Genomic DNA, 12,885 nt, shown 5'->3' on the forward strand with positions numbered 1-12,885 from the left:
GCAATATACGGTTCCAGACTGGTATGGAACGACTTCTGCACGTGTGCTAGCTTTTCATGGAGATGTCCGAGCAGGCTGTAGTAATAAGCCGTTGCGTATCATTAGGTACAGTTCGGGTATCTCCTTGCAGATAGCGTCTTTCAGCTTTTCCCACAGAATACAGTCTGAGGCGTCAATTCCAGTGAATCGGCCTGAGCTGTGTGCGGCTCGCGTTCTTACCGTTCATAACTTGGCGTCTTGTAATAGCGGTAAGTGGCGCCTCGTTTCCTTCTTGTGTTAATGGCGCCACTGAGTCTGCTAGTATCGTGTATCTGTGAGTGACAGCACCAGCGGTTATCGATAGCCAGTACTGTGACACTATCTTTGGTGCCACGGTTAGTATTTCCAGGTCGTCGTGTGTGTCGAGCAGTTGGGCTTCGGACGGAGCAGCGAGGAGGTCCGCAGCGCGAGGCCAGGCCGGGACCGCCGGCGGCGTGCAGGCACTGTCGGATCGAGGGGCTGTAGCCGAGGACCGAACCCAGGACGTTTGAAGTTGAGTGAACCTTATCCAGTAGTGAAACCTCCACTGTTTGCCGGCCGGAGTGGCCGTGCGGTTCTAGGCGCTACAGTCTGGAGCCGAGCGACCGCTACGGTCGCAGGTTCGAATCCTGCCTCGGGAATGGATGTGTGTGATGTCCTTAGGTTAGTTAGGTTTAATTAGTTCTAAGTTCTAGGCGACTCATGACCTCAGAAGTTAAGTCGCATAGTGCTCAGAGCCATTTGAACCAATCTCCACTGTTTGAGATCTTGCTGTTGTCTGCGTGTTGCTGCTTCCAGAGTCGGTGAGACCAACCACAAGTGGAGTCTGTCAGGTTGGCGGAAGCTATTAGGGCCTTCTACTGCTTGATGTTAGTTTGGATTTAGTGTTACTATTGCTGAAGTGCAACCAGCGGTATCTTACTGCCTAGTGGCAGCTAACGCCGCAGTAACCTGCCCTGGAGGTTAGCGTATTTTGCGGCAGTGTACTTTTCCTCGTCTTGCCGATGCTGTCCGACATGGCGTGTAATTTGACAGCTTCCTTGATTGGGGTATGGATAATTGTTTTCCTTGTCTAGTTGGGTTATAGTGGTTCCTTCTGCCTTTTGGTGTTTTAAACACTGGATTATAGAGATGCAGTGCTGTCTGTCACTTCGCTCTCGCCTGAATTACTCCATACTTGTACTGGTTATCTGGCGTTAGGTGAATTTGCTAAGAATGTTGATCGGCGTTTGAACCGTCTCTAGTTTGAGTTGCCTTCCTTAGGCGAACATTAGTCTTGGTTGCCTGTCTCAACGCTTACACACCTGTTGTCGCCTTTCTCAGGTCGATCCAGGGAGCACTGTCTGTGGATCACTCTGTCTTACTTGGTCAAGTTGTCATAATTGTTTAAAATTTAATGTTTTAACGTGTAATTGCCTTTCTCACTAGTAATTCAGGCCTTGAGCCGTTAATTGTTTGTAACACTGCTTGTGGCCTTCAGTTGACAATTTTCAATTCTGTCTTAATAAGGCTTGCAGCCATCACTATAGCCTGTTACAGTTTGTTAAGATTGTTTAAAAAAGGTTTTAGTATTTTTAACATGTAACTGCCTTCCTTACTTGTAATTCAGGACTTCAGCTGCTGAGTATTCTGAAACTGCCTGTGGCCTTCAGCTTCCAAAAAATTTTTGAATTCTTTTTTAGTAAGGCCTTCAGCAATCGGCATAGTAAAATCTTTTAAAATGATTGTTGAAAGTTATTTCTTCAAATAAAGTGTATGTGTTTACAGTAGCCAACGGTAGCTGATTACGGCCCCCATCCACAATCGTTGCCATATCCTGCCTCTCCCTGACTGCCAGATTAGGGCCGACAAAGGTACATGTCCTCTGCTTCAAATCCAACGATTTGGAAAAAAATTCGTGAAGACAAGCTGTAGTACCTCGTACACTACGGGCTAGATAGCTGCTACAGGCTCCTCCTAGTCAGCAGAGGAACGCCTTATAGATTTCGTGGAAGATGGTCTGTTAGGAGGCTTAGATACTAGTGGGCGTTCAGTATTCTCTCTTTGAAAAACGGGCCTATGAGCTGATAGTTTACTATCACACGTTTACATTCTATGAACGCTGACATTCCACTTAATGAAGCGAACGGAGATTGTCAACTGTGCATGTTTCACCGGTTTATCTGGCCCTGATTGGTAAATGTGGCTTCATCACTAAACAAGATACTTGATACATCTGGAGTATCCTGTCTTCCGGAGCGGGAAGGAGCGCCTGGTCCCCGGCACGAATCCGCCCGGCGGACTTGTGTCGAGGTCCAGTGAGCTTGCCAGTCTGTGGATGGTTTTTAGGCGGTTTTCCATCTGCTTCAGTGAATGCGGGCTCGTTCCCCTTATTCCGCCTCAGCTACACTATGTCGGCGATTGCTGCCCAAACAAGTTCTCCACGTACGCGTACACCACCATTACTCTACCACGCAAACATAGGGTTTACATTCGTCTGGTGTGAGACGTCCCCTGGGGAGTCCACCGGGGGCCGAACCGCACAATAACCCTGTGTTCGGTGTGGGGCGGCGGAGGGGTGAAGTGGACTGCGGTACTCGTCGTTGGGATGTGGACCACTGCGGCTGCGGCGGGGACGGAGCCTCTCCGTCGTTTCTAGGTCCCCGGTCAACATACAACATACAACATCCTATCTTAATCCCCAAGTACAGAAGTTAACACGATTCTCATAACAGTTTTCATGCAGCTCTTTTGCAGAGAGACATGATGGAGCCGGAACCTGTGTCGATGGAGAATGCGCAGGGCACTTGCTGATTCATGCCACTTTCTCGTGAGATTGCTCGGGAGCTAACGTGCGGATGAATTCAACAGCAGCAAGAACATTAATTTCCCCATCTTCTGTCATCACTTTTTTCCTCCTGTTACGTTGTCTAGGTGTTACTTCCAGTTTCACGTAACTGGTCGAAGAGGTTGATAAATAATAGCCGAGAAGGGGGGGAATCCGTGACATGATGGCTGTCTAGCCCGTAGTGACGAAGTACTAAGGCATGTCTTCACGAATTGTTTCCAGATCATTGAACTGGACGCAGAGGTCCTGTACTTTGGCCGGACCTGACGCCTGTAGACTTCATTCTGTGAGCAAAGCTGAAAGACGCCGTCTACAAGCACATACTCTAACTACACCTTAAGATACGCACGTGAAATGACAATGATCCCTGTGCTTCTGTCTTCTTCCGCAAAGGTTTGCTCGCATAATTAAAAGATATTCACAGTTTCATCGACTGCTCAGAGCTGTTGAGTAAACCATTCCATGCAACCACTGCCTCTATATAATTTAAATTGGGAGTATTCCTGATTGTAGCTGCAGTGTAAACAGGTATTTCTGCAGTGTGCTCGAACATCTGCAATGGAATACCAGCACGCATGCAGAAGTGGGTCATTGTGCAAACTGAACAACATCATGGGCAGGCTACAGCCATGTCTCTCTCCCTCTCTGCCCACTGTTTCCCTTTCATGACCTTCGACTCTTATAACTGCCATTTGATTTCTCTATACAATCTTTCTCTACCTGCGTCTTCAGAATGTCAGGGAGTATATTCGCGTCAACATTTTCAAGAGATTGCTCCAAGTCTGCAAAAACTATAAACGTAGGTTTGTCTTTCTTTAAACTATCTCCTGAGATAAGTCGTAGGGGCAGTGTTACCTCTCGTATTCCTACATTTCTCGGGAAACCAAACTTATCTTCCCTAGGTCAGCTTTTACGAACGCTAAGAATTTCAGTTGAAAACAGTAGAAGCCATAACTGGGAATTGAGAGGCGTGCGGTTTTAAGTGAGTTTCGAGAGCAGCTTCACGTTTCCATATTGGAGCCTAGAAAAACAACGCAACAAATGCGAACAATTTCAAAAATTGTTCAAATGGCTCTGAGCACTATGCGACTTAACTTCTGAGGTCATCAGTCGCCTAGAACTTAGAACTAATTAAACCTAACTAACCTAAGGACATCACACACATCCATGCCCGAGGCAGGATTCGAACCTGCGACCGGAGCGGTCGCTCGGCTCCAGACTGTAGCGCCTAGAACCGCACGGCCACTCCGGCCGGCTGCGAACAATTTCAGGTGGTCAGAAAGCACGTGCTGCAACTAGGCTGCTGTTTGCCTCCTGATACGTGAGACATGCATTGTTAACTGTTAACAAACGCTACAGAGAATGGAGGCATTAGCTGTCATCACCACACACGCAAGCGACGCAGATCTAACTGCGTTCTCCTGTGTTGCCATTAGCCGTAACAGCCAGCAATTACAGCTGTCTGTTAATAGGGGCGCCATGAAATCTATAGGTCCCAGATTACCTGCTATTCCTATCCGCGCGATCGCACTTCAGCACCCAAACCTCTTGTATTCCTCCCCCCCCTTCCCACACACACACACACACATACAAACACAAAATTCTTTCTGTAACGCCCTTCAGTAAATGACCGCCAGTGGGCTCAAATTTAGTTATAAAAGCGCGGTGCGCGCGATGAGAAATAAAAGAGAACGGCAACGCTATTTCGATGTTAATAACAGCGAGCGTTGGTAGCTGCCTACAAATCATTTTTGCAAATACTGTTAACTAGGTCAGTGCGTGAGCTGAAACATGCGTACGCTGCTTTTCCGGGCACTAATTAACTCAAATGGAAAGGAAATGGCAGGACGTAAATCAATGCCGGCATCTACATGGGCATATAAAAACTCCGCAACGTATTGCACAGCGCATGTGGGAGGGTACTTCACACCCTTAGCTTTTCCTCATCCACTCTCTCCATACGTGGGGAATACAATATCTCCAATAGAACAGACTCACGTCTTTTTGCAAACATGTACAACAGCTTTCCATGAGAACATGATTATCTCCTAATGATTCTTTATTACATTTTCTGAGCATGTGTAACATAATCGGGTGGTTTAATATTTCATTCAACAAGAGTATAATTAGCGAACTTCGTAACACTCGTTAGTTTCGCATTTTTCAGCCTGCAACAACTGTCCAAATTGTGTCATGGGTCTTTCTTCGTCAGACTGCAATGCTACTGGTTGTTCAAAGAAAACGTGAATCTCATTACAAATAAGTACTCCACCCACACAGTTATAATTGGTGGAGACTTCAACTACCCTCGATTTGTTGGCGAAAATACACTCCTGGAAATTGAAATAAGAACACCGTGAATTCATTGTCCCAGGAAGGGAAAACTTTATTGACACATTCCTGGGGTCAGATACATCACATGATCACACTGACAGAACCACAGGCACATAGACACAGGCAACAGAGCATGCACAATGTCGGCACTAGTACAGTGTATATCCACCTTTCGCAGCAATGCAGGCTGCTATTCTCCCATGGAGACGATCGTAGAGATGCTGGATGTAGTCCTGTGGAACGGCTTGCCATGCCATTTCCACCTGGCGCCTCAGTTGGACCAGCGTTCGTGCTGGACGTGCAGACCGCGTGAGACGACGCTTCATCCAGTCCCAAACATGCTCAATGGGGGACAGATCCGGAGATCTTGCTGGCCAGGGTAGTTGACTTACACCTTCTAGAGCACGTTGGGTGGCACGGGATACATGCGGACGTGCATTGTCCTGTTGGAACAGCAAGTTCCCTTGCAGGTCTAGGAATGGTAGAACGATGGGTTCGATGACGGTTTGGATGTACCGTGCACTATTCAGTGTCCCCTCGACGATCACCAGTGGTGTACGGCCAGTGTAGGAGATCGCTCCCCACACCATGATGCCGGGTATTGGCCCTGTGTGCCTCGGTCGTATGCAGTCCTGATTGTGGCGCTCACCTGCACGGCGCCAAACACGCATACGACCATCATTGGCACCAAGGCAGAAGCGACTCTCATCGCTGAAGACGACACGTCTCCATTCGTCCCTCCATTCACGCCTGTCGCGACACCACTGGAGGCGGGCTGCACGATGTTGGGGCGTGAGCGGAAGACGGCCTAACGGTGTGCGGGACCGTAGCCCAGCTTCATGGAGACGGTTGCGAATGGTCCTCGCCGATACCCCAGGAGCAACAGTGTCCCTAATTTGCTGGGAAGTGGCGGTGCGGTCCCCTACGGCACTGCGTAGGATCCTACGGTCTTGGCGTGCATCCGTGCGTCGCTGCGGTCCGGTCCCAGGTCGACGGGCACGTGCACCTTCCGCCGACCACTGGCGACAACATCGATGTACTGTGGAGACCTCACGCCCCACGTGTTGAGCAATTCGGCGGTACGTCCACCCGGCCTCCCGCATGCCCACTATACGCCCTCGCTCAAAGTCCGTCAACTGCACATACGGTTCACGTCCACGCTGTCGCGGCATGCTACCAGTGTTAAAGACTGCGATGGAGCTCCGTATGCCACGGCAAACTGGCTGACACTGACGGCGGTGGTGCACAAATGCTGCGCAGCTAGCTCCATTCGACGGCCAACACCGCGGTTCCTGGTGTGTCCGCTGTGCCGTGCGTGTGATCATTGCTTGTACAGCCCTCTCGCAGTGTCCGGAGCAAGTATGGTGGGTCTGACACACCGGTGTCAATGTGTTCTTTTTTCCATTTCCAGGAGTGTACATGTTCAAAGCCGGTGGTAGTCAGAAAACATATTCCGAAATTGTAGTAAATGCTTTCTCTGAGAATTACTTTGAACAATTAGTTCATGAGCCCACACGAATTGTAAATGGTGGTGAAAACACACTTGACCTCTTAGCCACAAATAATACTCATTTAATAGAGAGCGTCAACACGGAAACAGGGATTAGTGAACACAATGTCATTGTTGCGAGGCTCAAAACCATATCAACCAAAACCACTAAAAATAAACGCAAAATATATCTATTTAAAACAGCAGATAAAAATTCGCTTGATGCCTTCCTAAGAGAGAGCCTCCATTCCTTCCAAGCTCATTATGTAAGTGTAGACCAGATATGGCTCAAATCAAAGATACAGTATCGACAGCAATAGATAGATTCAAACCGCATAAGTTAATAAGAGACGGGACTGATCCACCATGGTACACAAAACACGTCAGAAACAACGAAAAAAGCATGCCAGATTCAGACGAACGCAAAATCCCCAACACTGGCTAAGTTTCACAAAAGCTTGAAATGTAGTGCGGACGTCAATGCGAGATGCTTTTAATAGTTTCCACAATGAAACATTGTCTCAAAATAAGGTAGAAAACCCAAAGAGATTCCGGTCGTATGCAAAGTACACCAGTGGCAAAAAACAGTCAATACCGTCACTGCGCTATAGCGATGGAAATATTACCGATGATAGCGCCACTAAAGCGGAGTTACTAAATGCAGTTTTCCGTAATTCCTTCACGAAAGAAGACAAAGTAAATATTCCATGACTGGAAACCAGAACAGCTGTTAGCATGAGTGACATAAAAGTAGATATTTTAGGTGTTGCGAAACAAATCACTTAAGAAAGTCAAGTCATCCGGTCAAGATGGTATACCAATCAGGTTTCTTTCAGAGTATGCAGACAGAATAGCGCCTTTCTTAGCAATCATACAGGTCTGTTCCTAAAGACTGGAAAGTAGCACAGGTCACACCAATATTCAAGAAAGGAAATAGGAGGAACCCATTGAATTACAGACCCGTATCACTGACCTCAATTGGCAGTAGGATTTTAGAGCATATACTGTACTCGATCATTATGAATCACCTTGAAGAAAATGACTTACTGAAACATAACGAACACGGATTCAGAAAATATCGTTCTTGTGCAACACAGCTAGCTCTTTATTCCCATGAAGTAATGAATGCTGTCGACAAGGCATCTCAGATGGATCCCATATTCCTAGATTTCCAGAAGGCTTTTGATACCGTTCCTCACAAGCGACTATTAATCAGATTGGGTGCATATGGAGTATCGTCTCAGTTGTGTGACTGGATTCGCGATTTCCTCTCAGAGAGGTCACAGTTCGTAGTGATAGACGGTAAATTATCTAGTAGAACAGAAGTGATATCTGACGTTCCGCAAGGTAGTGTCATAGGCCCTCTGCTGTTCCTCATTTACATAAATGATCTAGGTGATAAACTAAGCAGCCGCCTTAGATTATTTGAAGATGACGCTGTAATTTACCGTCTAGTAAAATCAACAGACGATCAATTCCAATCACAAAAAGATCTAGAGAAAATTTCTGGATGGCGCGAAAAGTGGCAATTGGCACTAAACAAAGAAAAGTGGAGGTCATCCACATGGGTACAAAAAGAAATCCGATAAATTTTGGCTATACGATAAATCGCACAAATCTAAGGATACCTAGGAATTACAATTAAAAGCAACGTAAATTGGAAAGACCTAATAGATAATATTGCGGGGAAGGCGAAACAAAGACTGCGCTTTGTTGGCAGAACACTTAGAAGATGCGACAGACCTACTAAGGAGACAGCCTACATTACACTTGTCCGTCCTCTGCTGGAATATTGCTGCGCGGTGTGGGATCCTTACCAGGTAGGATTGACGGAGGACATCTAAAAAGTGCAAAGAAGGGCAGCTCGTTTCGTGTTATCGCGCAATAAGGTTGAGAGTGTCACTGACATGATACGCGAGTTGGGGTGGCAGTCACTGAAACAAAGGCGGTTTTCTTTGCGGCGAAATCTATTTACGAAATTTCAATCACCAACTTTCTCTGCAGAATGCGAAAATATTTTGTTGACACCCACCTACGTAGGGAGAAGTGATCATCATAGTAAAATAAGAGAAATCAGAGCTCTAACGGAAAGATTGGGGTGTTCTTTTTTCCCACACGCCATTCGAGAGTGGAACGGTAGAGAAATAGTATGAAAATGGTTCGATGAACCCTCTGCCAGGCACTTATCTGTGAATTGCAGAGTAATCATGTAGATGTAGATGTAGATGTAGAAGTTACTTATTAATTGCAGATTTACTCTAACAACGCTACGTGGCAGAACTAATATTCAAAGGTTTATGAATTGGCATAACTATGAGCGAAATATTTGAGAACATTCTATGAAATTATAGGTGAACCAACAGTCCATATTACTAGATAGCTCTACCGGAACCCAAGAAGAGTTACAGGTTGCATATGTAACGGCTTCCACGGGCGAAATCGTCTGATTTTCAATATATCACGAAATTTTTGACCGGATTTAAAATTTTAAAATGCTGTCATAATCCAGACATTAATAGGTATAATAATATGTTAATAGACGAACACAATAAAACGAGTGTTATCCATAGAAACAGTGTGGTTTTCTAGACTCAGCGATGGCACTCAAATACGTGGACTCTATGCTTCTACTATTTGAGAGCGAGAGCATTTGGCGACTTGCAACAAACTTTACACGTTGCTTCAAACATTTTAGAAACTTTTTCTCGCTAACACCTCTCCACAAAATGATGAAAAGAAAAAAGTTGACCGGCTACTACATTTTCGCTGTTCATGCAAACTCCAGCATCAGGCAAGACGTTTTAATTTATTACTTCGTTGCTATCTATTTTATTCGCAACACATTTTGCAGACAGTAACCACGTATACCACTGAACGTACATGTAATATTATCAATACGTGGTACAGGAGATATGACACATAAACATTGAGATGCGTGAAAAACTAGCTTTTGCTTAAAATGGAGCGCAAATCAGCGTTTCATAATGACAGCACTTAGCGATTTCCAAAGAACCTGAAGCGCAATTTCCAAAATTACGGAAGCTTTCTTGCTTACATGCTTAAAGTCAAATATTTAAGATATTAACTCATTTGTAATGCAATGAAACGTTTCAATCTCTTTCATGCATGTAGTTCGATTCTTTAAGGAATCGGGGCTTTACTGGTATCAACTATAAATGGTGCTCTTCGCACAGTGATTCCCATCCTGGGGGTAACTACCTCCTGATGGGCAAACTGAAATTTTCTGACGGGAAAAACCTAAACGATTTGCTTCTGTTTCAGTCACGAAACTAAATTATTTTAAAAAGATCATAACTATTATCAAAAGTTTGTAAGACTCTATTATTGAATATACACTCCTGGAAATTGAAATAAGAACACCGTGAATTCATTGTCCCAGGAAGGGGAAACTTTATTGACACATTCCTGGGGTCAATACATCACATGATCACACTGACAGAACCACAGGCACATAGACACAGGCAACAGAGCATGCACAATGTCGGCACTAGTACAGTGTATATCCACCTTTCGCAGCAATGCAAGCTGCTATTCTCCCATGGAGACGATCGTAGAGATGCTGGATGTAGTCCTGTGGAACGGCTTGCCATGCCATTTCCACCTGGCGCCTCAGTTGGACCAGCGTTCGTGCTGGACGTGCAGACCGCGTGAGACGACGCTTCATCCAGTCCCAAACATGCTCAATGGGGGACAGATCTTGAGATCTTGCTGGCCAGGGTAGTTGACTTACACCTTCTAGAGCACGTTGGGTGGCACGGGATACATGCGGACGTGCATTGTCCTGTTGGAACAGCAAGTTCCCTTGCCGGTCTAGGAATGGTAGAACGATGGGTTCGATGACGGTTTGGATGTACCGTGCACTATTCAGTATCCCCTCGACGATCACCAGTGGTGTACGGCCAGTGTAGGAGATCCCTCCCCACACCATGATGCCGGGTGTTGGCCCTGTGTGCCTCGGTCGTATGCAGTCCTGATTGTGGCGCTCACCTGCACGGCGCCAAACACGCATACGACCATCATTGGCACCAAGGCAGAAGCGACTCTCATCGCTGAAGACGACACGTCTCCATTCGTCCCTCCATTCACGCCTGTCGCGACACCACTGGAGGCGGGCTGCACGATGTTGGGGCGTGAGCGGAAGACGGCCTAACGGTGTGCGGGACCGTAGCCCAGCTTCATGGAGACGGTTGCGAATGGTCCTCGCCGATACCCCAGGAGCAACAGTGTCCCTAATTTGCTGGGAAGTGGCGGTGCGGTCCCCTACGGCACTGCGTAGGATCCCACGGTCTTGGCGTGCATCCGTGCGTCACTGCGGTCCGGTCCCAGGTCGACGGGCACGTGCACCTTCCGCCGACCACTGGCGACAACATCGATGTACTGTGGAGACCTCACGCCCCACGTGTTGAGCAATTCGGCGGTACGTCCATCCGGCCTCCCGCATGCCCACTATACGCCCTCGCTCAAAGTCCGTCAACTGCACATACGGTTCACGTCCACGCTGTCGCGGCATGCTACCAGTGTTAAAGAATGCGATGGAGCTCCGTATGCCACGGCAAACTGGCTGACACTGACGGCGGCGGTGCACAAATGCTGCGCAGCTAGCGCCATTCGACGGTCAACACCGCGGTTCCTGGTGTGTCCGCTGTGCCGTGCGTGTGATCATTGCTTGTACAGCCCTCTCGCAGTGTCCGGAGCAAGTATGGTGGGTCTGACACACCGGTGTCAATGTGTTCTTTTTTCCATTTCCAGGAGTGTATAAGTTACCAATAATTACTCTTTCCCAATTAGTAGCATTAATGTGATGGAGGATACACGTTCCTCACAAAGTTCAACCACTACACACATATGTTGTGCTTTGTCCCGTACAACACTGATGATAAAAGTGAGACATATACGTAACAAATGCTAAACATCTCATGCAAAGTCTTCTCCAAATTGTAAACAGTACCTGCAATAGCCCAGAAATTGCTTCACGACTCGCTTCGAATCAGGTAAATGAATTAACTGACAGCACGACTCAGGAGGAAAGGCTACTATAGTGCTGTACAAATATTATTATTGTTATTATTTTTATTACTATTAGAATTAGTGGCTGTGGTCAGACACAAAGCATTAACAGCCCGATGTCTTACAATTTCTGCCAGTTCAGAAGTAAAGAGTGCAGGAATCAAGTGATTTACGAACAGTTAAGTATAGTGCACACATTTTAACGTAGTTGATTTTAAATGGGACTGCAGTGTGCAGGTCAACCAAATGCCGCAATGGAGAGGAGTAACGCAGGGGAAGTATGGTTTGTAAAAAGTGCCTATCCTCACTGTGGATAGTCAGCTTTCTTATCTGAGAAGGAAATATCATTCAGCTTTCATCATTTTGAAAATAAAAATGTACCAAGGAAAGTATTTTATTCTACGCTTTAGTTAGGTGCTGAAGTTGGTGATATAAAGGGGGACGGAGGGGGGATACAGATGATGGGGAGGGGGCAGGGTGGGGGTACTAGCTAATGTCTAATTCTACTCAGGGGTAATACTCTAAGAAAGGTTGGGAACCACTGTCTTAGCACGATTCGTTTGCCTAATCACAGTTTTCAAATAATAATGACCGAAGCTATAACCAAGTCAAACTGATCTATACTGTCCGTCCAAAGGCTTTCGAGAGTGGAGAAAAGTTCAAATGGTGGGGGAGGGGGCAGGGTGGGGGTACTAGCTAATGTCTAATTCTACTCAGGGGTAATACTCTAAGAAAGGTTGGGAACCACTGTCTTAGCACGATTCGTTTGCCTAATCACAGTTTTCAAATAATAATGACCGAAGCTATAACCAAGTCAAACTAATCTATACCGACCGTCCAAAGGCTTTCGAGAGTGGAGAAAAGTTCAAATGGTGGTTTTTGTTGAAGGATTGGCAAGACAGCCAATCCACTATGAGGAAGCCGATAGGCACGCGTTTAAGCTCACGCAGGCTGGCGTGAGGTCTGGAACAGGACACGGAAATGAGACTAGTAAAAAACGTACGTAGCTTCTGGAATACTTAACTTTAATCCATAATTGGTGAACATCGCTCTTGACGGTACATGTTTTACAGCATCAATAGTAACTGCTAATGGCGCCTTGCTAGGTCGTAGCAAATGACGTAGCTGAAGGCTATGCTAACTATCGTCTCAGCAAAAGAGAGCGTAATTTGTCAGTGAACCATCGCTA

This window comes from Schistocerca cancellata, chromosome 8 (assembly GCF_023864275.1).
Source record: "Schistocerca cancellata isolate TAMUIC-IGC-003103 chromosome 8, iqSchCanc2.1, whole genome shotgun sequence".
NCBI lineage: Eukaryota > Metazoa > Arthropoda > Insecta > Orthoptera > Acrididae > Schistocerca > Schistocerca cancellata.